Below are 24146 nucleotides of genomic sequence, written 5' to 3'. Positions count from 1 at the left end.
TAGTGAGTGCAGCTCTGGAGTATAATACACGATGTAACTCAGGATCAGTAATGTAATGCATGTACACAGCGACTGCACCAGCAGAATAGTGAGTGCAGCTCTGGGGTATAATACAGGATATAACTCAGGATCAGTAATGTAATGTATGTACACAGTGACTGCACCAGCAGAATAGTGAGTGCAGCTCTGGAGTATAATACAGGATGTAACTCAGGATCAGTAATGTAATGTATGTACACAGTGATTGCACCAGGAGAATAATGAGTGCAGCTCTGGGGTATAATACAGGATGTAACTCAGGATCAGTAATGTAATGTATGTACACAGTGACTGCACCAGCAGAATAGTGAGTGCAGCTCTGGAGTATAATACAGGATGTAACTCAGGATCAGTAATGTAATGTATGTACACAGTGACTGCACCAGCAGAATAGTGAGTGCAGCTGTGGAGTATAATACAGTGTGTAACCCAGGATCAGAACAGGATAAGTAATGTATGTATTAGTGACCCCTCCAGCAGAATAGTGAGTGCAGCCCTAGAGGATAATTGAGGCTTTAATCATGATTAACATTTTTATGTGTATTCAATCCTTATGCAAACTGCAGTGGACTACAAATGTGGACTAAAATTCATGAAATGACTGAATATATAACAACTGCCACAAACATTATTGCAGGATTCCTAGCACTGAGGACCTGTCGCTGCCTGATCATACAGCAGATCATGTATCATGGAAATATTTGGCCCAAGGTGCAGATGTGATACACTGATCTTTGTAGTCAGACGGCTCTAGGTGACCAAGTAACTGATACTCGTCATCTCCAACAACTGACATTGGCGGAAATTTCACTACAAGTTCCATGCAGAGAGGATTGTTTGTGCAAAGATAAAGATAACTCAGATTTTGTCCAAATCTTCATTTCAAAGGGGTCCTCAGATACAATGTACTTTATATAGAAAAAAGTTCTGAATTCCTTGCACTTTTCAAAACTTTCACAGAAGAAAACCATATACCTCCAACACTATAGAATTACTGTAAGTGACGGATAATTGGAACGTATTATATTGCAATAACAAAAGACTATTCATTTGGAATACCTCATTTGACAGCCATGATGATTTATAATGCCGCCATATGCATCTATAGGAAGATGGAGTTAAAAAGCTCTAACTTGGATGTTCACACCCTAGCTATCACTCTGAATATGGAGTGATGGAAAAAACATGTTAATAATGGATGCTTACGACAGGCGCACAGACTGGCGTACACCTCAGATTAGCAGAGTCAGCCGCAGAAGCAGGAGGGGAACGTCACGAGAGCACCAGAGTGGTGCTAAATATTTCATCTAACCAGCGCTGCTCTGCCATCACTTCACAAAATCTCTCCCCCTTGAGCCTCTCTGTAGACTGCGTGCAGGTTACAGCCGCGTCGTTTACAGTCCTGTGACTTATGTACCCAGCCATTCACTCCAGCACGGGAATCCACACGAGCAATGGACGAAGCAAACATTTTATCGCTCTCCGTAGGCGCCGTCTAAGACCAGTGACTAACATTCAGGATGCGCCAAGGTTACAGCTCATTTTTAGTCGGCTAAATAGGAGCAAATAAAATCTAGTCCAGAAATTCTAGAGCTTCTGAACCAAAGCAGATGGTTTGTAAAGAAACAAATAATTATTTATCTTTATGCAAAAGAAAAAAAAATGAATTTTGTATTTTTTAAAAAATACATTTTGGACAGAAAATAGCCCACAAAATGCACACATACAAAAAAGAAACACTAATTGCATTTTGTACCAAAATATTCTTTAAGAAATGCATTTTGTGAAAACAAAAACCCCTCACGTTTATGACTAAGATGATGAGAGATCAACAGATGGCAGTGAATACCTTTGTCATAGTTTTTTGGAGGACTTATAGGTCTGGTATTGCAATGTTACACCCCAATACAAGGGAATGTAATGCTCATGAGTCTGAGGCCAAACGTCACCTCATCAGGAGCTTTTAGCAGGGGGCCTAAGAGGTAAGAGGGCCATTTGGAGCCCCAAAGCAGGTGGTACTGAGCTATGTAGCGATGGCAAGTGGGGTTCATATTTGTGGGGTTGATGTCACCTTTGTATTGTCAGGTGACATCAAGCCCACGGCTTAGTAATGGAGAGGCATATAAGTATACATTATACAATAATGCTTGGACCGTGTTGAAGGAACGTCTACATGAGTGAAAATTCACAAGACCTATATTGATGGGCAGTTATTTTAGAAGAGAATACACATTTAAAGGGATATTTCCAATTTTTGGGGGCACCCCTCCATATACACACAGGCATTAGACGACCTGAATCCACAGCCCTCTCATATCACCGGATCAGCAATAAAGAGCACAATATGAATAAAGATTCTTCATTATGTACTTTCGGATTAGATGTAAGAGACTTTATCACATCCGGATCAATAATTAATCTGCCTTCCATAACATCCCATCCCCATCACTCATCAGGAGGGTTCTCCGTTCTGTGTGCTGCAGGATTCCTCCATTCCAGTAGCCCAGAAACAGCTCACTCCAGAAGAATGCCGCCAGAGCGTCAGCTCATCGCCCCAGGCTGTAACCGAATCAGCATCTCACACCGGAAACCTGAGCGCCATCTCTTAAGTAAAAAAGAGAGAGAAAAAAAGGGGGGGGGGGGGTGGACCTTTAAGAGTTATGCTGGCTCTTGTAGTCCTAGAACACTGGAAAATCAGCATGAATCTCCACTAAAGACTAAAGTTCTTGAACAGAGAATCAGCCGTAATAACTACAGCAATAGCATTTACAAAGTTAGTCACCAAGGGGGTTAATCGCTTTGTAAAGGGTCTTTTTGTTGGATGGGTCCTACTGAGAGCAAGACGCGCGCTGCAGCAGCAATCCTCACAGATCAGGGGTGAAACATGAATGCAAGTGTTCAATTTCCCCAACAGCACCACCCCAGGAGAAATGAAGTATTACAATGTGACTACTCGAATGGGCGGTAAGTGTAATGCATGGACAGGTCCCGTCCCCCAATCTCAAAAAACGCTCTTTGTAGCTTTTCCCCCCCACCTCTGAGGTCCTATATACTCCATGCTGGGGAATTTAAGGGGAACCAATCATCAGAAAATCACCTATTTAAATCAGGTTTCTGTGTTACATGTATTTTGTTTTTAATAGGTAATGATTTTTTTGTTATCACATCCTTTATTGGGGGGGGGGGGGGAAAGATCGGCAGCTTTTACAATAGGCAAGGATTTTTCAGATTCATTCCTTTCGGGAAGAGTTTTCAGCAGTCTCATTATCAGCAGAGGCAGGATTACAATGACTGGTAACACCTCCATACACAACTGATAACACAGGATCCTCCTCCAATCATATTGATGTCACAGCTCACCTCTTGTACAATGGCTGATAATATCTCTATATACAATAGATAACACAGGATCCACCAATCACAATAGATGTCACAACTCACCTCCTCCCCCTCCCTGCACAATGACCTTTGCACACGCTCATTACATACTTTAATGCAACAGATAGGGTCAGAGTTTGTTCATTGCAGGTAATGTTCATGGAAATTTACTGAAACAGAAAGTTAGAGTATGAAAGGCCCCATGGCCAGTGTGAAAATAGAAAGATTTCTATTTTTATGTTTAAAAGTTTATTAAGGGAAAAAAAACAAAAAACATTTAACACAAACACCTGATTAAAGTGACGATAGCTTCCCTTTCATAGTGTTTTTATAAACCTGACAAGCCCTAAAATTCTATTTTTGGTCATTACTAGTGATGAGCGAAGGTGCTCGGATAAGGTGTTAACTGAGCATGCTCGGGTACTAATCAAGTGACTTTGGCGTGCTCGAAAAATATGTTGGGAGTCTGCGATTCTGCATGTCTCGCGGCTATTAGACAGCAGCAACACATGCAGGGATTGTCTAACAAACAGGCAATCCCTGCATGTATTGCGGCAGTCAAACAGCAGGGAGACATGCGGGTCGAACATGCCAAAATCACTCGGTTAGCACGTGACCATGCTCGGATAGCATGTTCTTCCGAGCCCGTTCGCTGATCACTAGTCATTACCCAGCATTCCCAGGAACTGTAACAGCTAAATAGAAGCAGCCAAACCTTTACCAGCAGCACAAGACTCTACGGGGTGATAAAACATTTCTGATTTTTGCAGTGTTACAAGCCTACATTGTACATGTGTGTTTTTTAAGGGAAAATCAGACTGTTTTGCTAATAGGAATCATCTGCCGCAGCATGAACACCACTAAACAAACACACTCTCTGCAGGGCTGACATCACTTCTAAAATATGTTCCATGTCAAACATTGGACCTGAACCAGGACAAAGGAATTCTCAGGATCTCCGAGTGCAACCAATTAGTCATAAAGAGAAATAACAGCTAAATGTAACGTCCTAAAAAAAGCTTCCACATGGGTCAGGAATCCATTCTTGACCCCGAGTTCTGACTCCTCTTTTTAGGAGGTCTACCATAACCCCAAGCACGACTGGTCTTTGGCACGTAACAAATGGACGGTTCCAACAGAAACATCTGCAACACTTAAGAGGGAGGGTGCCACAGATTGCTTAGCTCCTCAGGCTTCCAACTAGCATCAATGTGAAGAATATTAGCAGTACAGTGGTATTATTTAGTATTATTACTTTGCTTCATGTACGGAGCAGTTTTGATCACTTCGTACTAACATTTGAGCGCGGTATAGTGGTATTTATTTAGGCTCTGTATGGTGTGAGCTTTTAGGCACTTTGCAGGACACTATTGTAGCAGCATATGGCGGCGGTATTACCAAATAAAATCTTTAGGCAACTGTTATTTGGGCGTTAAACTTTATTTGCACACTGTATGACAGCACCTTCATGCCAGCTTTACCCAGTTGGTATGCGGACGATTAGCAGCATTGTGGCATGTGAAGGGCACCACAGGTATTTTTCAGTTGTAGTTACCTCCCCTTAGAGATCACGCACATAAATGACTGTTCCCTGCACTCTCTAAGCCTTGGCCCCTGTCCCCAGGGTAAAAGAAGCCATCTGTAAATGCAGAATTTTAAGAGACCAAGAAGATTTTCCAAGTTCGAGAGACCTCCTCATTTACAGTGGGAGAGATGGCAAGGAGGCCAAAATGGGGAAGTCAATAGAAGGTATATAATATGAGGTAGGCCCTGATTTCATGAAGCACCATACCTTCAAGGGTCTTGCATAGGGTAGAGGAAAATATCTGACACTACTTAGTCACTTCTAAGTCCTGTGGTCAAGTCTTAGCCTCCTGTATTCATCAGCCCTGACCACCAACTCAAGACGAGCCATGCCCCATGAGGCTTATAACACTACCCCCAAAGGACTGAGAACCTAGTCTAGGTTTACACCATCCATAGTATAGAAGGTTGGGTCTACTATGACTTGAGCCTCCACCATCACTTCTAAAATTGACCATACTGGTCCTCACAAGGGTACAGAGAAGCATCTTGGGCAGTCCAGGCACTGTAGGCTTACTACCATCACATGGACCACAAAAACTAATTTTCCTTTTCTAGGAGAAGATTCTCACAAAAGGGAAATTCACAATCTTCAATTTTTCTTTCCCACCTGGAAGCCTGAACATAACTCGAGAAAGAGACTATTATGACAATCGCTCCGGGGCACTGAAAAGGTTAGGCAGGTGGCTGAGAAACAAAAGGAGGACTCTGCATATTTTCCTCTAGTATGTGTTGTAGGTGCTATGTCTACCAGATCGGCTGTACGTGCCACAACCGGCCCAACGTTCCCACCGCAGCGTACAGGACTATCTGTAGCGTGTGAAAACATGTTACAGGAAGCAACACCGACAGCACGTGTACGATACGTGAAGGCGATAGAAGCCGCACTCTTAGAATTCACTACATTAATAGGCGTTCCACTGGGCCCCTCATCCATCAGAATGTTGGGGTAGTGAATGAAATGGTGATCTCACGATCTATAGGCAGGGGGCTGCACATGCTCACTACCCAGGGCCGACTTAAAGGCTATGCGGGCCCTTTGGGTCCCCAAGAGCTAGAAATTGTTTTCATTTTTAAATCGATAGTGTTGCATCAGGGCTTATATTTTTCTGCACAAGCTGTAGTTTTTATTGATACCATCTTGAGGGACAACTACTTTTAGATCTTTTATTTACCTAAAAACAGCGATTCTGCCATTTTTTCAATGTTCACCTTACGGGTTATGTATTCTGATATTTTGTCAGTTAGGACAGTTATGCAACTGGTGAAACAAAAAATGTTATTTTTTTAGATTTTATGTATGTCCTATGAAAAGATGGAACTTGTAAATATTTTATATTATCTATTTTAGTGGGGTTTGTTCTAAGAGGCAAACGAGTGGACTTGAACTTGTGATCACTTATACAATACTGTTATATTGTAGCATCATGTCAAATGACCCGTCTCCAATCCTGGGCTTCATAGAAAACCAATGGAGGCTATGGTAGGCCTTTGGGTGCCACGACAATCCCATCGGCGCCCCATTTCCAACCTGTTAAATGCTGCTTCCATAATTGACAGTGACATCTATAGGATAGGATTCGTCTGCAGCGATCGGAGCAATTAGACTCAGCGGCCACTAACACTTGTCTGGGTTCATTAGGTGTTGGTAATCAAATAAGGGACCTTAGGTTCCTCATTCTCGGGATTGTGGGGGTCCTAGAAGCCAAGGATCACACCCTTATAGGACTATCCCTTTAAAGATAAACAGTTGAAAATGCTTTCCCCTTGTCCCTCAGACTCAAATGAGTCTTAGGCTATGTTCACACGCTGCGGTTTTTGCTGCGGATCCGCAGCGGATTTGCAGCTGCGGATCCGCAGCCGTTTTCCATGCAGGGTACAGTACAATGTTACCCTATGGAAAACAAAAACCGCTGTGCCCACTTTGCGTTTTTCCGCTTGAAAATCAGCGCGGATTTTCTGCGGAAAAAAAGAAGTAGCATGTCACTTCTTTCTGCGGATTCCGCAACGGTTTTCCACCTGCACCAATAGGAAACTGCAGTTGGAAACCCGCAGTGGAATCCGCAGTAGAAACCGCACAAAAAACCGCAGGGAAAACCACCGCGGTTTTCAACTGCGGGTTTTCCAAACCCGCAGCTGAAAAATCCGCAGCAAAAAAAGGATAGTATGAACAAGCCCTTACTGTTCCGTTAGAAACACTCCTACGTATACAGAACCAACCCAAAAAATGGCAGCCTCCATGGCTGATGGTCACCAGGCGGCCAGTTCGCTCCGTGAATGGTTTGGTCGTATTAGGATAAATAAATATCACGAGTTTACACTACAAAATATCTTTGGCGCTCGTCCCGATAAAACATTCTTTTCAGTTCTCAGAGGGGAAATGTTTGCAGAAATATGAAGTCATCTCGGACTATTAGCCACCCTTTCAGCAGAACTGGGCGTTCCTCTCGCCTTCTTTAACTTTTACTACCGGCCATTTTAGTCAGCAACATCCAACTGTGACCAAAGGCAACCAATCAGATCGCTTCTCTCATTTCCCATTGGGAGTAAGAAAAATATAACCTAGCTCCTGATTGGCTGCTATTAGTCATAACCTGAACCTAATAATCATAAGAATATATTTCTTAAAGGGGAAGTCACCATAAATATATCAGCTTGTGACAGAGTATTTGTGTATAGCGCTCTGACAACGGAGTGGTGCTGAAAACAACCACCCATGGGCTCAAAGGGAGGGGGGGGCTCAAAACAGGGAATCGGCAATGTAATTTATGGACCCGATCTCCCCTCCTTTGGAGTTTGTGCAGCATGAATTTTGTCCCTAGGTGAAAGGGCAGATGAAAACTCTCCAGTCCGTGTGACATGATTCATGGTTGTCTGATCCTCAATGCAGCCTCTGTTCACACACAAAGTCCAGCTAGGTGGCTAATTTATACCGCACTACTGAGCACATGACAACCTTTATTCTTATGGAAATCGCCGCGGCCGGCCTGCTGTATGACATCCACATACCGGCTGCCTCATGCATCTTCATTAACACGGCAATGGGTGCAGAAATCATGGGTTATTAAATATAATATATTAAAAACACACATATACATACATACACACGTTATAGGCTAAATTTTGTAAAACTAAAATATATTTTTTTTAATTTGCAGCAATTTTTTTTTTTTTACCAATAATGGAAAATATAGTAAAATTTTAAGAGAAATAGATTGAATACTACTAAATGTTGTGGGTTTTTTTGTTTTCTACTTTTGCATATTATTTAACTTTATATTCTGACTGATTTTTTTTTTTTTTTTTTAATACCACATAATAGTCGGGTGGGGAGACTCATTAAACTCCACTAAATACAGTTTAATAGGGACTCCGGCCACCATAGCCCCCTTATTTACCAGCAGGGAGTCCACTGGCTTCAAAGACAAAAGGAGGGGTTACGGGGCTGCAGGGACTTCTAAATCACAGGGCGAGAACCTGGAGGTTGCAGACCTCTGTTCATACAAACAAAAAAAGCTGAAAAAAGCGGTGTCCCTCCAGGTCACACATGGGATCGGTTTCACAGACAGTCACATGGCTTCTCCTGCCGACCTTTAACCCTGTCACTCACTTGGGAAGCCATTTAATTGGCAAGTTTCCCACCACCTCCCAGTGAAGAGAGAACAAAAGACACCAGGACAGCACATTCCAAGTCCCAGAGCACCTCCATAGGGGCAAGAGGCCCAAAACATCACTGACCGGCATCACAGACCTACACAATACCCGAGACCGAACTCATATAATAATAATAATAATAATAATCTTTATTTTTATATAGCGCTAACATATTACGCAGCGCTTTACAGTTTGCACACATTATCATCACTGTCCCCGATGGGGCTCACAATCTAAATTCCCTATCAGTATGTCTTTGGAATGTGGGAGGAAACCAGAGTGCCCGGAGGAAACCCACGCAAACACGGAGAGAACATACAAACTCTTTGCAGATGTTGTCCAAGAACCCAGGACTCCAGCGCTGCAAGGCTGCTGTGCTAACCACTGCGCCACCGTGCTGCTCTATATTGCCACAACCAGGCAGAAGTATGTTTTTACTTCTCGCTAGCCTTCTGACAATCCAGAGCACACACCAGGATCTCATATTTCAGGAGGCAGGTAACACAGGTGCCTGAAAAATTGATGCTGGTGCAGAACTTTTGAGATGGGTATGTGTCAATCAGGCGCATGCACGCAGAAAGACAGCCCCATACATGCCTGCCAGCAGACAGACCCACGCACGCCCTCCAGCAGTCACCCCCATGCGCGCACAGCCGCCCGCAGACAGACTGACCAACCAATGAACGCACGGCCGCCCGCAGACAGACTGACCAACCCATGCGCGAATGGCCGCCAGCAGACAGACTGACCAACCAATGAACGCACGGCCGCCCGCAGACAGACTGACCAACCCATGCGCGAATGGCCGCCAGCAGACAGACTGACCAACCAATGAATGCACGGCCGCCCGCAGACAGACTGACCAACCCATGCGCGAATGGCCGCCAGCAGACAGACTGACCAACCAATGAATGCGCGGCCACCCGCAGACAGACTGACCAACCCATGCACGCACGGCCGCCCGCAGACAGACTGACCAACCCATGCGCGAATGGCCGCCAGCAGACAGACTGACCAACCAATGAATGCGCGGCCACCCGCAGACAGACTGACCAACCCATGCGCGCACGGCCGCCCGCAGACAGACTGACCAACCCATGCGCGAATGGCCACCCGCAGACAGACTGACCAACCCATGCACGCACGGCAGCCCGCAGACAGACTGACCAACCCATGAGCGAATGGCCGCCAGCACACAGACTGACCAACCCATGCACACACGGCCGCCCGCAGACAGACTGACCAACCAATGAATGCGCGGCCACCCGCAGACAGACTGACCAACCCATGCGCGCACGGCCGCCCGCAGACAGACTGACCAACCCATGCGCGAATGGCCACCCGCAGACAGACTGACCAACCCATGCACGCACGGCAGCCCGCAGACAGACTGACCAATCCATGCACGCACGGCCGCCCGCAGACAGACTGACCAACCCATGCACACACGGCCGCCCGCAGACAGACTGACCAACCCATGAGCGAATGGCCGCCAGCAGACAGACTGACCAATCCATGCGCGCCCAGCCCCAGCAAACAGACCCATGAACGCCCGCCAGCAAACAGACCCATGAACGCCCGCCAGCAAACAGACCCATGAATGCCCGCAGGCATCCCAGCAGACAGACCAACCCACGCACGCACGGCTGCCAGCAGAAAGACCCATGAACACTCACCCACCCGCCAGCAAACAGACAAACCTATGCATGCAAACACCTGCCAGCGCAAAGACTATGCATGCACACCCACCAGTAAACAGATAAACCCATGCATGCACTAACACCCGCCAGCAAACAGACCAATGCACACCCGCCAGCAAACAGACAAACTCAGGGTTGTACACAGGTAGCCCCTTATGTGCCAAAAAAACACAAACCATGATCACAAGCACACAATCCCATGCACATATGCATAAATGTACGCAATCATATGCAAGCACACAGACAGATCAATCTATACATACATGCTGTACAAATGAAGGTGCAAATAGACTAGAGCATGAATATCCACATATGTACAGACACTCAAAAACAAATGTGTGCAAACACACAAAGAAAGATGTACACACATAAAAGTAAAAAAAAAAAAAAAATCTAAGATTAAGTCCAAGCATTTCATGTATATGAAGATAATGCAGTAAACGCGTCTTCTGGAGATGTATAATACATACAGAATCTACAGCAGCAGCGGCACAGACTCCGTATAATGGCTAAAAACAATTTAAGTCTATAGATGGCGGAGATGTTAAGCAGCCTCTCACCCCGGACCCGGCAGAGCGATGATGTGTGTATCATATTAACTATTCATAACTGTATTCAATAAGATTTCCCCTGCAGGCCCAAACACAGAGAAGCCACTTGCTGGAACAGGGCTTAATGTGATTGGTAAGGGACCTCCTCTCCTCCCAGGCCGGGGAATAAATACGGTTAATATTACAGCGCAAGTATCTCTGCAGAGCGCACGTCCCACTGAGGATAGACCGGAGAGTTATATGGATTCCACCTTCTCATCGTAGAGGACTATGCCCGCTGCAGGCAATCCATTCAGAGGAGACATCACAGCCAAAATGTCACTCTCCCCATTAATGGGAGCAAACATTCAGTTATAAAGCTGTGTGGAGGAAAGCAGAACTATACAGAACACAGAAAATCAAGACAGAAAAAATACAAAAATATTCCCTTTAAATTTCATCCAGAATTATTATTATTATTTATTATTAAATGGCCATAATCATGTATGTTAATAGGTCTAAAAAGAATATCACTATGTCATGGATAAAAACTAAGTCATAAAGATTATATCCATTCACAAACACACAAAGCTTCCTCCACAGACAAGAACAGAACAGCGCCACCTAGTGGACAAAACACAAGGAACTACAATTAGATTCTCCAAATACAGATATGGAACAAATACAACTCCACACAAGGGATTACTATCCCCAAAAAACCTTACTTAAGTGTACTGCAACATCTATTAGTAATAAAGAGACAAATCAATCAGAACGTTCCGAAAGTGTATTAAAGAAGGGGCCGATGCGAAGCAAGGACAAGAGTTTCCGGCATAGTACTATATAGAACAGCGCCACCTAGTGGTCAATCACCATGAAAAATTGTATTGATATTGAATTTATTGTTGTCGAGAAAAATCCATGAATGAGTGGGATCAACTCAGTTAAGTAACATTCAATGATTATAACCCCAATGTAAGGTCATCACCATGAGCCTCGGGAGAACCGGACCTGTCAATCAATAATATATTAGCCAATGGCTGCAGGACAGACCTCAGGCCTGACCACATATTCACTTTTTTTTTCCTAAAAGGCAAATTAGCGTCTCTGACCTGAGGAGAGATTGGTGAGAAGTGTATCAAGAAGTTAGTTGCCGTGGAAACACAAAGTTAACAATGGAATGTATCATTGGATTTAACCAAATGTATGCCAGATTGTATTGTTTCCGTATAGATCAGTAGGATCAGATTAGTAAGTGCTCTGGTGTTTAAGGGGGCACATGATGGATGTGAAGTGAAGGGGGGAGATGATAGGAGTAGTAGTATTGCAACAGGAGACTGCTGTATTAGACCAACAAGCAGATATAAATGTATTTAAAAAAAAAAAATATCACTAAGATTATTAAATGTCAGACTAAAGGAAATTTACTGTGAATATTTTTTTTTTCGTATTAAGAATTGCTTTCAAGAACTGCGCCTGTGACTGTAGCAGAAAATCACCCTTTCTGGAGCTGCGGCCCACTGTGCTGTATGGCTGAATGCCTCCATGTTGTCATACATTAGTCCAAAGCAGCTCCAAAAGCAATACAGATCTCGGCAGGCCTGCTGTCCGTCACCGCAGAGCGCCACTTGTCACTCAAGGCCGGCAAACAGATCCGCGCCGAGCCCGTCCCTGGTCACTCAGCTCTCAGCACCGGTCCGAGGGATTTATCTCTCAGCACCGCAGGGAACAAAACGGCTTTATTCAAAATCTCCCCAAACAAGTCTACCCAGGTCACACTGCTGGGGGGCAAAACAAGGACCCTCATCCTCAACATTCCACACCCAATCCTTAAAAGACACCTGATAATGCAAATTTTCCAGCAATGGGAGCCAAAAATACGGTACATAAAAACAAAAAATTAGAAGATGGATCCATATGGCAAATCTATGCAGCTCCAGCCTTAAGTACAACCCTCAGTTACAAAACTACAACTCCTGACATGCTCGAAAATAAGTGCAAAGTTTACTTGCAAAGCTACAATTTCCAGCAAGCTCGAAGTTGGAAGGGTTTGGACAGTCAGGGGACAAAAAGACAAAGGGATGACATCTGCTACCCTACACCGTCAGTTAGGGCACAGTAGGAGCTTTGGGGAAACACGAGTCCTATAAGGGGCAAAATGAGTAATTTCAAAGCCCAACATACTAAAAACTATATAGATTTACACCTGTACATAGAGCTCTATGCAAATGGCACCTACATATACCGTACAATTTCAATCCCCTACCCCTCAAAAAATAATAATAATAAAAAGGTGGCTGACCAACCAAGATGGACACTGACGTTACTGGATGACCACAACTGGAAGAAGTCAGTGCTTTACCTACAGCTGGATTTACTAAACAGGAAGCACAAGCCACGGAGTAAAACCCTAAAGTGTCCAGAGGGAGGAGCCTGTGACTTATCGAAGAACGAGGAATGAGTCATGACCTCAGAGTCCCCTGCTGACATGGCCGGTGGGCAACCAATGACAATAACCCAAACAGGTCAGGTAACTAATGGCCAGTTTAGTCGTGCGATACAGTGTTTGCACCCTTGCGCTCCATGTTTTTTCACACGTGGTTCTGCTGCCTTCCACACAAAGGCTCAATACCTCTTGCCAAAATAGTCACAAGTTCGGGTAGAGGCAAGCAAATATTCTGAACACAAGCAGGATACCCACAGACATAACAGCCCTAAAGGCTAGATATTGCCCTAACGGTGCTATAAGAATGAACTACGGTAATTATGTGACTATTCCTTTAAGAGGACGTTAGGTTAGATTTCTTTAAAACATTTGGTACAGAATGCCAGAGCTCACCTCTCATCAGCACCACCCCCCACCACGGCAGGTTAAAGGGCACCGGGGTCAGAAGGCCCCAGCAGCTGCAACAGTTTAAAGCAGGAGGTTGTGGAACCATTTGCTGGGGACATGTGGAAATATCAGCACTGGGGGGATTAATGAGGAGGGGGCTGGGGCCGCTCTACAACTTTAGGAACTGCACTTTAGATGAAGCAGTATTCTTCCCCTGGCCTCTCCGCAATGTGGTGCTGCATATACTGTAGCGCAGGAGATAACTTGGACAAATATTAGATGCATGAAAGGGGAGAGGGGGCGGCTGCAGTTCTCTATATTAAAAGTAACTGGACAGGTAACATATTACATATATACAGGCATCTGGTCTCACTCTGCAGTCATGGCGTCCAAATTACGACCCCCAAAGAGTCCAGGAAGGAATCTGGAGCCTTCTCTGAGTTCATGGCTATATAAGACTATGAATGTTTGTTCTGGAAAACAATGGCGAAATGTATTTCCTAAATCTTGGCAATGAGAAGGACGGCATTGTGGTGGAGTTACCAGCAACATACTCTGCAGGGCCATAAAACCTGGAGAAGACAACTCTGAACAGTACTGGCATCTCTGAATGCGGCCGTCATGAAATGCTCCGGCAAAGAGCTCTATTATATACATCATACATACATGCACATTAGACTCCGTAAACATCATGTATGGCTCACGTGTACCGCAAATATCATACACACCAGACACATACATGTACACCGCTTATACACACACCAAACACTGCAATCATGAACATGTACACCGCTAATGCACACACATCAGACTCCGCAAACATCATGTATGGTACACGTATACCGTAATATCATACACACCAGACACATACATGTACACCACATATATACACACCAAACACTGCAATCATGAACATGTACACCGCTAATACACACACACACCAGACACAGCAATCATGTACATGTATACCGTAAATAAAATACACACCAGACTCCTACTTGTACACCACTAATAAAAACACACACCATACACATACATGTACACTGCTAAAACACACACCAGACTCCGTAATCATATACATGTATACTGCATATATCGTACACAACATACATCGCCAATATACACACACATCAGACACTGCGATCATATACATGTCTATCGAAAATATCATACACGCCAGACACATACATGTACACCGCCAATATACACACACCAAACACATACATGTACACAGCAACATTTACGATATAGACAAAAATATCACACACACCAGATATGAACCGCAAATATACACACAGACATATACATGTATACCACTAATATACACACACCACCATGTACCGCATATGTCACACGCCAGACATATACATATGTAATGCTAATATACACACACCAGACATTCATGTACACACAAATATCACACACTGTACATATACTGCATACATCATACACAAAAGACACATACATGTGCATCACAAATCTTATAAACACGCAACAGACATGTACATGTATAAGGCAAATCTCAAACACACCAGGCATATACGTGTACCAGAAATGCTTTACATTATACATCTACACCTGGTTGTACACGCATGCCATATTGTGTGAATATATATATATATATATATATATATATATATATATATATATATATATATATATATATATATATATATATATATATATATATATATATATATATACACATACACATATAAGTACCATGCAAATGAATGCTGTTCACGCATCACAAACATACAAAATACAAACTATACACATGTACGTGTTTATGAATGCATCTTCCTTACACACAAGCTATGCAGTAAAGCAATGCATTCACAAACATTTTACAATAAAGCTTTAAACCCATCTATGTACGGTCTATTTTCCCATACAGGATATACATAGACAATCAAATGTATGTGTAACGCACCCATATGTCACAGTGTATGTACGAATAAAGCACACAAACATGTACATATAGATATATATTACACATACACACGTATATTCACCAATATTTGTATTTCTTCACACCATGGAAATCCATGCACCCCTATATTATACTATGAAATATATACCGTACATCTTCACAGAAACCCTCAGCATCAGACATCGCCACACACTGTATACGGACATACATGCAGATATACATACGTATTGGAACGTTACATCCTGCATAAACTTCTCCCACAGATGGTCTACGGCTTCCAGACCTAATTACCTTCCTCCCAGTATCAGGGACATGGACACCATCGCTAGACATGAGCCCTCAGTCCTCTCCAGTCCCACAGAGGAACCGTCCTCACGAAATCAGGACAATGCCGAGCTCACTCATCCACCGCCTTGCCTACTGACAGCGCCAGTGAAATGAAGAAAGGGGTTAATGCCACCTTGTGCCAACAAATCCCACAGACTCTGAAAGGAACATTCCTTCCCTGCATTGGCAGCGGGATCCTCGGGTACTGGTGCGGCAGCCCCCCGGGGGAGCTCTCCAGTATGAGCGGAGGACACAGGTAGGATTCACACCTCCGTGGTATTTCTAGAAAGCGCGCAGGGCACTCCGGTGGAGCGCTGCCATCTACTTACAGGTGCAGGAAGAGGTGGCAGCAGCCTGGCATGCAGCTGGCAGCGAGCGTCCGCAGCTCTCCTCCATCCAGCAGATGATAAATATTCAGGGCGATGCACAGGGCGAGCATCCTTCTCCACCACCGTGAAGCAGCTTCCCCTGCCACATATTTTTCGCAGTCTCCGATCTAAATGCGAGCGCCAGGACTGCGCTACATGATCCTAATGGTCTTCTGCATTCACTGCTCTACCTGCTCCCTCCATCCAATACAAAGCACCCCCTTCTTCTTCTTGGGTGAAATCCACGTTACTGATCTCCGCAGAGGGGGGAGAAAATGGAAAAAAAAAATAAAAAATTTCCGCCCAATTTTACCCTCGGATACTTAACCCCTCCACTGCCACCCTGCAATGCACCGCAGGCTCTTCCAATTGGTTACTAAGGTGTTAACAATACCCCAAGAAAATGAAGCAGAGAAGTGGGATGTTGGGGGGGGGGTGTGACTAAATCATCTATTCATGTCATTGCCAATTATGTCCATAGCGCCAACCTATACCAGGGCTCTGTACACACATTTGTAAAATCCCCAAGTCATGGCATAAGGGACAAGTGTGATTAATTGCTTCCCTGCTGCATAGAGGATGGGGGAGGTAGTGCTTCCAAACTAAGAGGAAGGATCTGCATTGACTCCAAACATCCCAAATCATGATCTTATTAGGAATGCAAAGGAGATTTGGGGGGGGGGGGAGGGGGGGGAGGACCAGTGACTGCTTGACCAGAGCAGGGGGGGGGGGGGGGGAGGACCAGTGACTGCTTGACCAGAGCAGGGGGGGGGACCAGTGACTGCTTGACCAGTGTAGGGGGGGGGGGGGGGCACCAATGACTGCCTGTCCAGTGTTGGGGGACACCAGTGACTGCCTGTCTAGTGCAGGGGGCCACCAGAGACTGCTTGTCCAGTGCAGGGGGCCACCAGAGACTGCCTGTCCAGTGCAGGGGGCCACCAGAGACTGCCTGTCCAGTGCAGGGGGCCACCAGAGACTGCCTGTCCAGTGCAGGGGGCCACCAGAGACTGCCTGTCCAGTGCAGGGGGCCACCAGAGACTGCCTGTCCAGTGCAGGGGGCCACCAGAGACTGCCTGACCAGTGCAGGGGGCCACCAGAGACTGCATGTCCAGTGCAGGGGGCCAGCATGCTGCAGTCCTCGGTACCCGCACCCCTCCAGGGTGGACCAGGCAGCCCGATCCCCGATCCTCCTCGGCAGCACGTTGCAGATCTCCAGTTTCCTTCTCTCCTTCCTCCAGTAACCCGGGAAGAGCAGGAAAAGTTCCCCCCAGCCCGGTGCATGCGGGTTACTTACTGTGAGAGCGGGCGCCCGCTGCCATGTCCGGAGTCCCGGCGCCGTGATACAATGTAGCAGCTCAGCATGAATGGGAAGGAATGCAGCGCAGCTTCCACTGGAACTCCAGCCTCGCTCTCACTTCCCAGGGCGCTGCCGTTCCGCGGCTCATCGCCAGAGGGCGCGCAAGCCAGCCTGGGAGGGGACACATGAGGGGGAGGAACCTAATCTTACTCACTGTTAACCCTGACTAGGCTGCACCAACCCTCTACAAGACTAAATCTAACAGGAAAGGAAGGAGTTTATTAATGATTATTATTACATTATATGACAAAAAGAGAGGGAGATGGTCATTTTTGTGATACAACTATAGTAGAGCAAGCATATGTATGTAAAGATCCAGATCCTGCACATTGTCCTGCATCAATACTGAAGTATACAACAATAATAAATATGCATTTACTTATATATTAAAACCATTTTTTTGTTTGATTTTAGATAGGAATGTCACCACTGCTGAGAGATACACATTGTAAAAGTTCAACTGGTGAAAGGGAAGTGATAACGAGAATAATAATAATTTGTATTTTTAGACCACCAAAGTATTCCACAGCACTTGGCTGCAACCAACCCTGCCCCCTATATACAATAATATAACTACTATAATACTGCCCCCTATATACAATAATATAACTACTATAATACTGCCCCTATATACAATAATATAACTACTATAATACTGCCCCCTATATACAATAATATAACTACTATAATACTGCTCCCTATGTACAAGAGTATAACTACCATAATACTGCTCCTATGTACAAGAATATAACTACTATAATACTGCTCCTATGTACAAGAATATAACTACTATAATAGTGCCCCTATGTACAAGAATATAACTACTATAATACTGCCCCTATGTACAAGAATATAACTACTATAATACTGCCCCTATGTACAAGAATATAACTACTATAATACTGCTCCTATGTACAAGAATATATCTACTATAATACTGCTCCTATGTACAAGAATATAACTACTATAATACTGCTCCTATGTACAAGAATATAACTACTATAATACTGCCCCTATGTACAAGAATATAACTACTATAATACTGCCCCTATGTAGAAGAATATAACTACTATAATACTGCTCCCTATGTACAAGAATATAACTACTATAATACTGACCCCTATATACAAGAATGTAACTACTATAATACTGCTCCTATGTACAGGGATGTAACTACTATAATACTGCCCCTATGTAGAAGAATATAACTACTATAATACTGCTCCTATGTACAAGAATATAACTACTATAATACTGCCCCTGTGTACAAGAATATAACTACTATAATACTGCCCCTATGTAGAAGAATATAACTACTATAATACTGCTCCCTATGTACAAGAATATAACTGCTATAATACTGCCCCCTATGTACAAGAATATAACTACTATAATACTGCCCCCTATGTGCAGGAATATAACTACTATAATACTGCCCCCTATGTACAAGAATATAACTACTATAATACTGCTCCTATGTACAAGAATATTACTACTATAATACTGCCCCCTATGTACAAGAATATAACTACTATAATACTGCCCCTATGTACAAGAATATAACTATTATAATACCTCCCCTATGTACAAGAATATAACTACTATAATACTGCCCCTATGTACAAGAATATAACTACTATAATACTGCCCCTATGTACAATAATATAACTACTATAATACTGCTCCTATGTACAATAATATAACTACTATAATACTGCTCCTATCTACAAGAATATAACTACTATAATACTGGCCCCTATGTACAAGAATATAACTACTATAATACTGCTCCTATGTACAAGAATATAACTACTATAATACTGCTCCTATGTACAATAATATAACTACTATAATACTGCTCCTATGTACAATAATATAACTACTATAATACTGCTCCTATGTACAAGAATATAACTACTATAATACTGGCCCCTATGTACAAGAATATAACTACTATAATACTGCTCCTATGTACAAGAATATAACTACTATAATACTGCTCCTATGTACAAGAATATAACTACTATAATACTGGCCCCTATGTACAATAATATAACTACTATAATACTGCTCCTATGTACAAGAATATAACTACTATAATACTGGCCCCTATGTACAATAATATAACTACTATAATACTGCTCCTATGTACAAGAATATAACTACTATAATACTGGCCCCTATGTACAAGAATATAACTACTATAATACTGCTCCTATGTACAAGAATTTAACTACTATAATACTGCCCCTATGTACAATAATATAACTACTATAATACTGCTCCTATGTACAATAATATAACTACTATAATCCTGCCCCCTATGTACAAGAATATAACTACTATAATACTGCCCCTATGTACAAAAATATAACTACTATAATACTGCTCCTATGTACAAGAATATAACTACTATAATACTGCCCCAATGTACAAGAATATAACTACTATAATACTGCCCCCTATATACAATAATATAACTACTATAATACTGCCCCCTATGTACAAGAATATAACTACTATAATACTGCTCCTATGTACAAGAATATAACTACTATAATACTGCCCCCTATGTACAGGAATATAACTACTATAATACTGCCCCCTATGTACAAGAATATAACTACTATAATACTGCCCCCTATATACAATAATATAACTACTATAATACTGCCCCCTATGTACAAGAATATAACTACTATAATACTGCTCCTATGTACAAGAATATAACTACTATAATACTGCCCCCTATGTACAAGAATATAACTACTATAATACTGCCCCCTATGTACAGGAATATAACTACTATAATACTGCCCCCTATGTACAAGAATATAACTACTATAATACTGCCCCCTATATACAATAATATAACTACTATAATACTGCCCCCTATGTACAAGAATATAACTACTATAATACTGCTCCTATGTGCAAGAATATAACTACTATAATACTGTCCCCTATGTGCAAGAATATAACTACTATAATACTGCCCCATGTGCAAAAATATAACTACTATAATACTGCTCCTATGTACAAGAATATAACTACTATAATACTGCCCCCTATGTACAAGAATATAACTATTATAATACTGCTCCTATGTACAAGAATATAACTACTATAATACTGCTCCTATGTACAAGAATATAACTACCATAATACTGCCCCCTATATACAATAATATAACTACTATAATACTGCCCCCTATATACAAGAATATAACTACTATAATACTGCTCCTATGTACAGTAATATAACTACTATAATACTGCTCATATGTACAAGAATATAACTACTATAATACTGCCCCCTATATACAAGAATATAACTACTATAATACTGCTCCTATGTACAGTAATATAACTACTATAATACTGCACCTATGTACAAGAATATAACTACTATAATACTGCTCCTATGTACAAGAATATAACTACTATAATACTGCCCCCTATGTACAAGAATATAGCTACTATAATACTGCCCCATGTGCAAAAATATAACTACTATAATACTGCTCCTATGTACAAGAATATAACTACTATAATACTGTCCCCTATGTACAAGAATATAACTACCATAATACTGCCCCCTATATACAATAATATAACTACTATAATACTGCCCCTATATACAATAATATAACTACGATAATACTGCCCCCTATATACAAGAATATAACTACTATAATACTGCTCCTATGTACAGTAATATAACTACTATAATAATGCTCCTATGTACAAGAATATAGCTACTATAATACTGCTCCTAGGTATACGAATATAACTACTATAATACTGCTCATATGTACAAGAATATAACTACTATAATACTGCCCCCTATATACAAGAATATAACTACTATAATACTGCTCCTATGTACAGTAATATAACTACTATAATACTGCACCTATGTACAAGAATATAACTACTATAATACTGCTCCTATGTACAAGAATATAACTACTATAATACTGCTCCCTATGTACAAGAATATAACTACTATAATACTGCTCCCTATGTACGAGAATATAACTACTATAATACTGCTCCTATGTACAAGAATATAACTACTATAATTCTGCCCCTATGTACAAGAATATAACTATTATAATACTGCTCCATATGTACAAGAATATAACTACTATAATACTGCCCCTATGTACATGAATATATTTATTATAAAACTGATCAGTATGTACAAGTGTGGCGCATTTGCCACGGGGCCGGGCTTACCTAAGAGGGGTGTAGCTAAGCGGCTACCAGATTTTCACTGGAGCTGCTGATTGTGGAGTCAGGCATGAGCTCAGGGTCGGACTGGCCTGGTAGGTAAGGTTGAAATGCCCGGTGGGCCCACCAAAGAGAGAAGAAAAAAATGTAAAAGGTTTTAGGGCACGGGCCCTTTAAAAGTGCATGATGACCTGACCCGCCAGGACGACAGAGCCCGGCACCACCACCCAGCGCACTGAGGCAAGTGCTGGGGCCCTGCCCCCCCCCCCCCCCTCCCAAAATACTCACCTCTTCCATTCCCCAAAGATCCAGTGTCTTCAGCGTCTTCGGACTGTGTGACGTCTCAGGGCAGAGGACGCAATGACATCACTACAGCGCACCCTTTGTGCTGAGCACTGCAGTGTCAGGAGACAATGAGAATACCGGACCTGCAGCAAGCAAGGAAGGAGGAAAAGTGAGCATTTGATTTTTACTTTATTTTTTTATTTTTTTATGAATGCAGCATGATATGGGGCCCACTATACTGTATAGAGCACTATATGGGACCATTATATACTGTATGGAACAATATGTGGGTGCATTATATACCGTATGGTGGCCATTATATACTATATGGAGCACTATATGGTGCCCATAATACTGTATGGAGCCATATATGGTGCCCATAATACTGTATGGTGCATTATATTGGGGCCTCTATGGAGCATTATATCAGGGGCCATAATACTGTATGGAGGATGATACTGTCCAATTAAAATAAGTCTGCAGTCACTTTGTATGCTGTGCTTGGCGAGGATTCAACGGTTTCTGAGCTGTTGGTGAATTTACGCAAATGTGCAAATTTACAGCGCAACATTATTAAAATGGACGTAGGAGCCCAGGCGAGGCAACATAGGGGCTTAGGATGGGGACATTAAATAAAGGTGCCAAGGATCTGGGACCTTATTAAAGGGGTGACATAATTACTGTATGGAGGTCAGGATGAGAATATAAATTATTGGTTTATGATGGCAAGTGGGGACATAATTACTGTAGGGGCCAATCAGTGGACATTACTGCTTCCATGGGGGAGAACAAAAGGGGGGTCCTGTTACTGTGCAGGGCGGCATTATGTTGCTTTTTTTCTTCATCTGACATAGTGAATGTGCTCTGGAGGCGATCAGCTATATATAACTGTGTCTTATTTTCTGCAGAGATGACTCCTAGATGGAACAAGTGATGTCGTCTGCACTGGACGAAGAAAAAAAGCAAAAAACAAGGACTATAACTACAGATGTCACCGGTGAGTCAGTGTGTTACCTGTACACTGACACATTACACTGTATATGTCAGGACTCTGAACATTTTGATTACCTTTTGTGCATTACTGCCCTTTTCCAAGATGGCGTCTTTGGTCTCATGTGCACTGTGTCTTCCTGCTATAGAGCTCCACCCCAGCCTTTGGTCTGTGCTAGAGTATTCTGCCTTGCATCCAGCTTCTGACGACTCCCTGGCTTTGCACCTGCACCTGCACCTGCTCCTGTGAACCTGTGTGGAGATCCTGCTACTCAGCTCTGAGTTTCTGCTGCATACATCGGTTTCCAGTAATCCTCCATCTGGCTGCTTGTGTTTGTTTCCATCTGCATTTGCTGGACATGTAAGCTGTTGCTGCTCTGCTTAAACCTGAGACTTTTACCCAGGCCTCCCTGGCTGTGCTAAGATATTATTTGAACTGCCTTATAAGCATATCTATCTGTGTTTGGACTACCAAGGACTTATTCGTGTCAAGTATCCTCAAGAATAATTGTGCTTCATAGACTTTCTGCGTGATTGCATGTTCCTCTGAAGTTTCCTATAGACTGTTAAGCTGCGTTTAATATTTACACCAAGTGTTGTGGACTTGAGTTTCTCTCTGCACCTGTTTGAATCACCGTGTGATAATATAGACTTTACCTCTTATAAAACTGTGTCCTGTAGTTGTCTTGTTCCATGCAAAGAGTCTCCTGAGTTATCCCTTATAATCATTACAGTATACCATATACAGAGCTCCTGTGTACAATGTCACTGGTGATCACTGCATTACCTGTACACTGAAACTATATACAGAGCTCCTGTGTATAATGTCACCATTGGTAATATTAATGTTATCAGTACTGTGATTTCTATTAATTATCAGTATTGTAGTATTCGGTCACTATGTGCTAGTAATACGTGATCTGGTCAGTGTGG

At 42.7% G+C, this 24146-nt stretch overlaps 1 protein-coding gene and 1 long non-coding RNA gene across 7 annotated transcripts in view; one reads left to right on the top strand and one right to left on the bottom strand.

Annotated features, from left to right (window-relative positions):
• PLXNA1 (plexin A1) overlaps window positions 1–17802 on the bottom strand; it is a 297155-nt gene extending 279353 nt beyond the window's left edge. Inside the window, exon 1 of one of the 5 annotated variants that reach the window (XM_077276604.1) lies at window positions 17641–17802. The gene's annotated coding sequence lies outside the window, so the exon portion shown is untranslated. Of the gene's footprint in view, window positions 1–15875; window positions 16061–16307; window positions 16970–17640 lie in introns of those variants that run through there. The other 4 variants (XM_077276608.1, XM_077276605.1, XM_077276607.1 and 1 more) reach the window with 4 other exon arrangements.
• LOC143787678 (uncharacterized) lies at window positions 16137–23888 on the top strand. 2 transcript variants are annotated; one of them, XR_013218435.1, is made up of 4 exons: window positions 16137–16234; window positions 22245–22392; window positions 23132–23220; window positions 23363–23885. It is a non-coding gene; the product is annotated as an uncharacterized LOC143787678 (long non-coding RNA). The 2 variants fall into 2 exon arrangements; XR_013218434.1 differs by having other exon boundaries at window positions 23132–23888.
• Window positions 23889–24146: the final 258 nt, after the last annotated feature.

Source organism: Ranitomeya variabilis, chromosome 8, assembly GCF_051348905.1.
Source record: "Ranitomeya variabilis isolate aRanVar5 chromosome 8, aRanVar5.hap1, whole genome shotgun sequence".
NCBI lineage: Eukaryota > Metazoa > Chordata > Amphibia > Anura > Dendrobatidae > Ranitomeya > Ranitomeya variabilis.
Note: the sequence above shows the minus strand (reverse complement) of the source record. Positions and strands in the feature narration are given on the sequence as shown.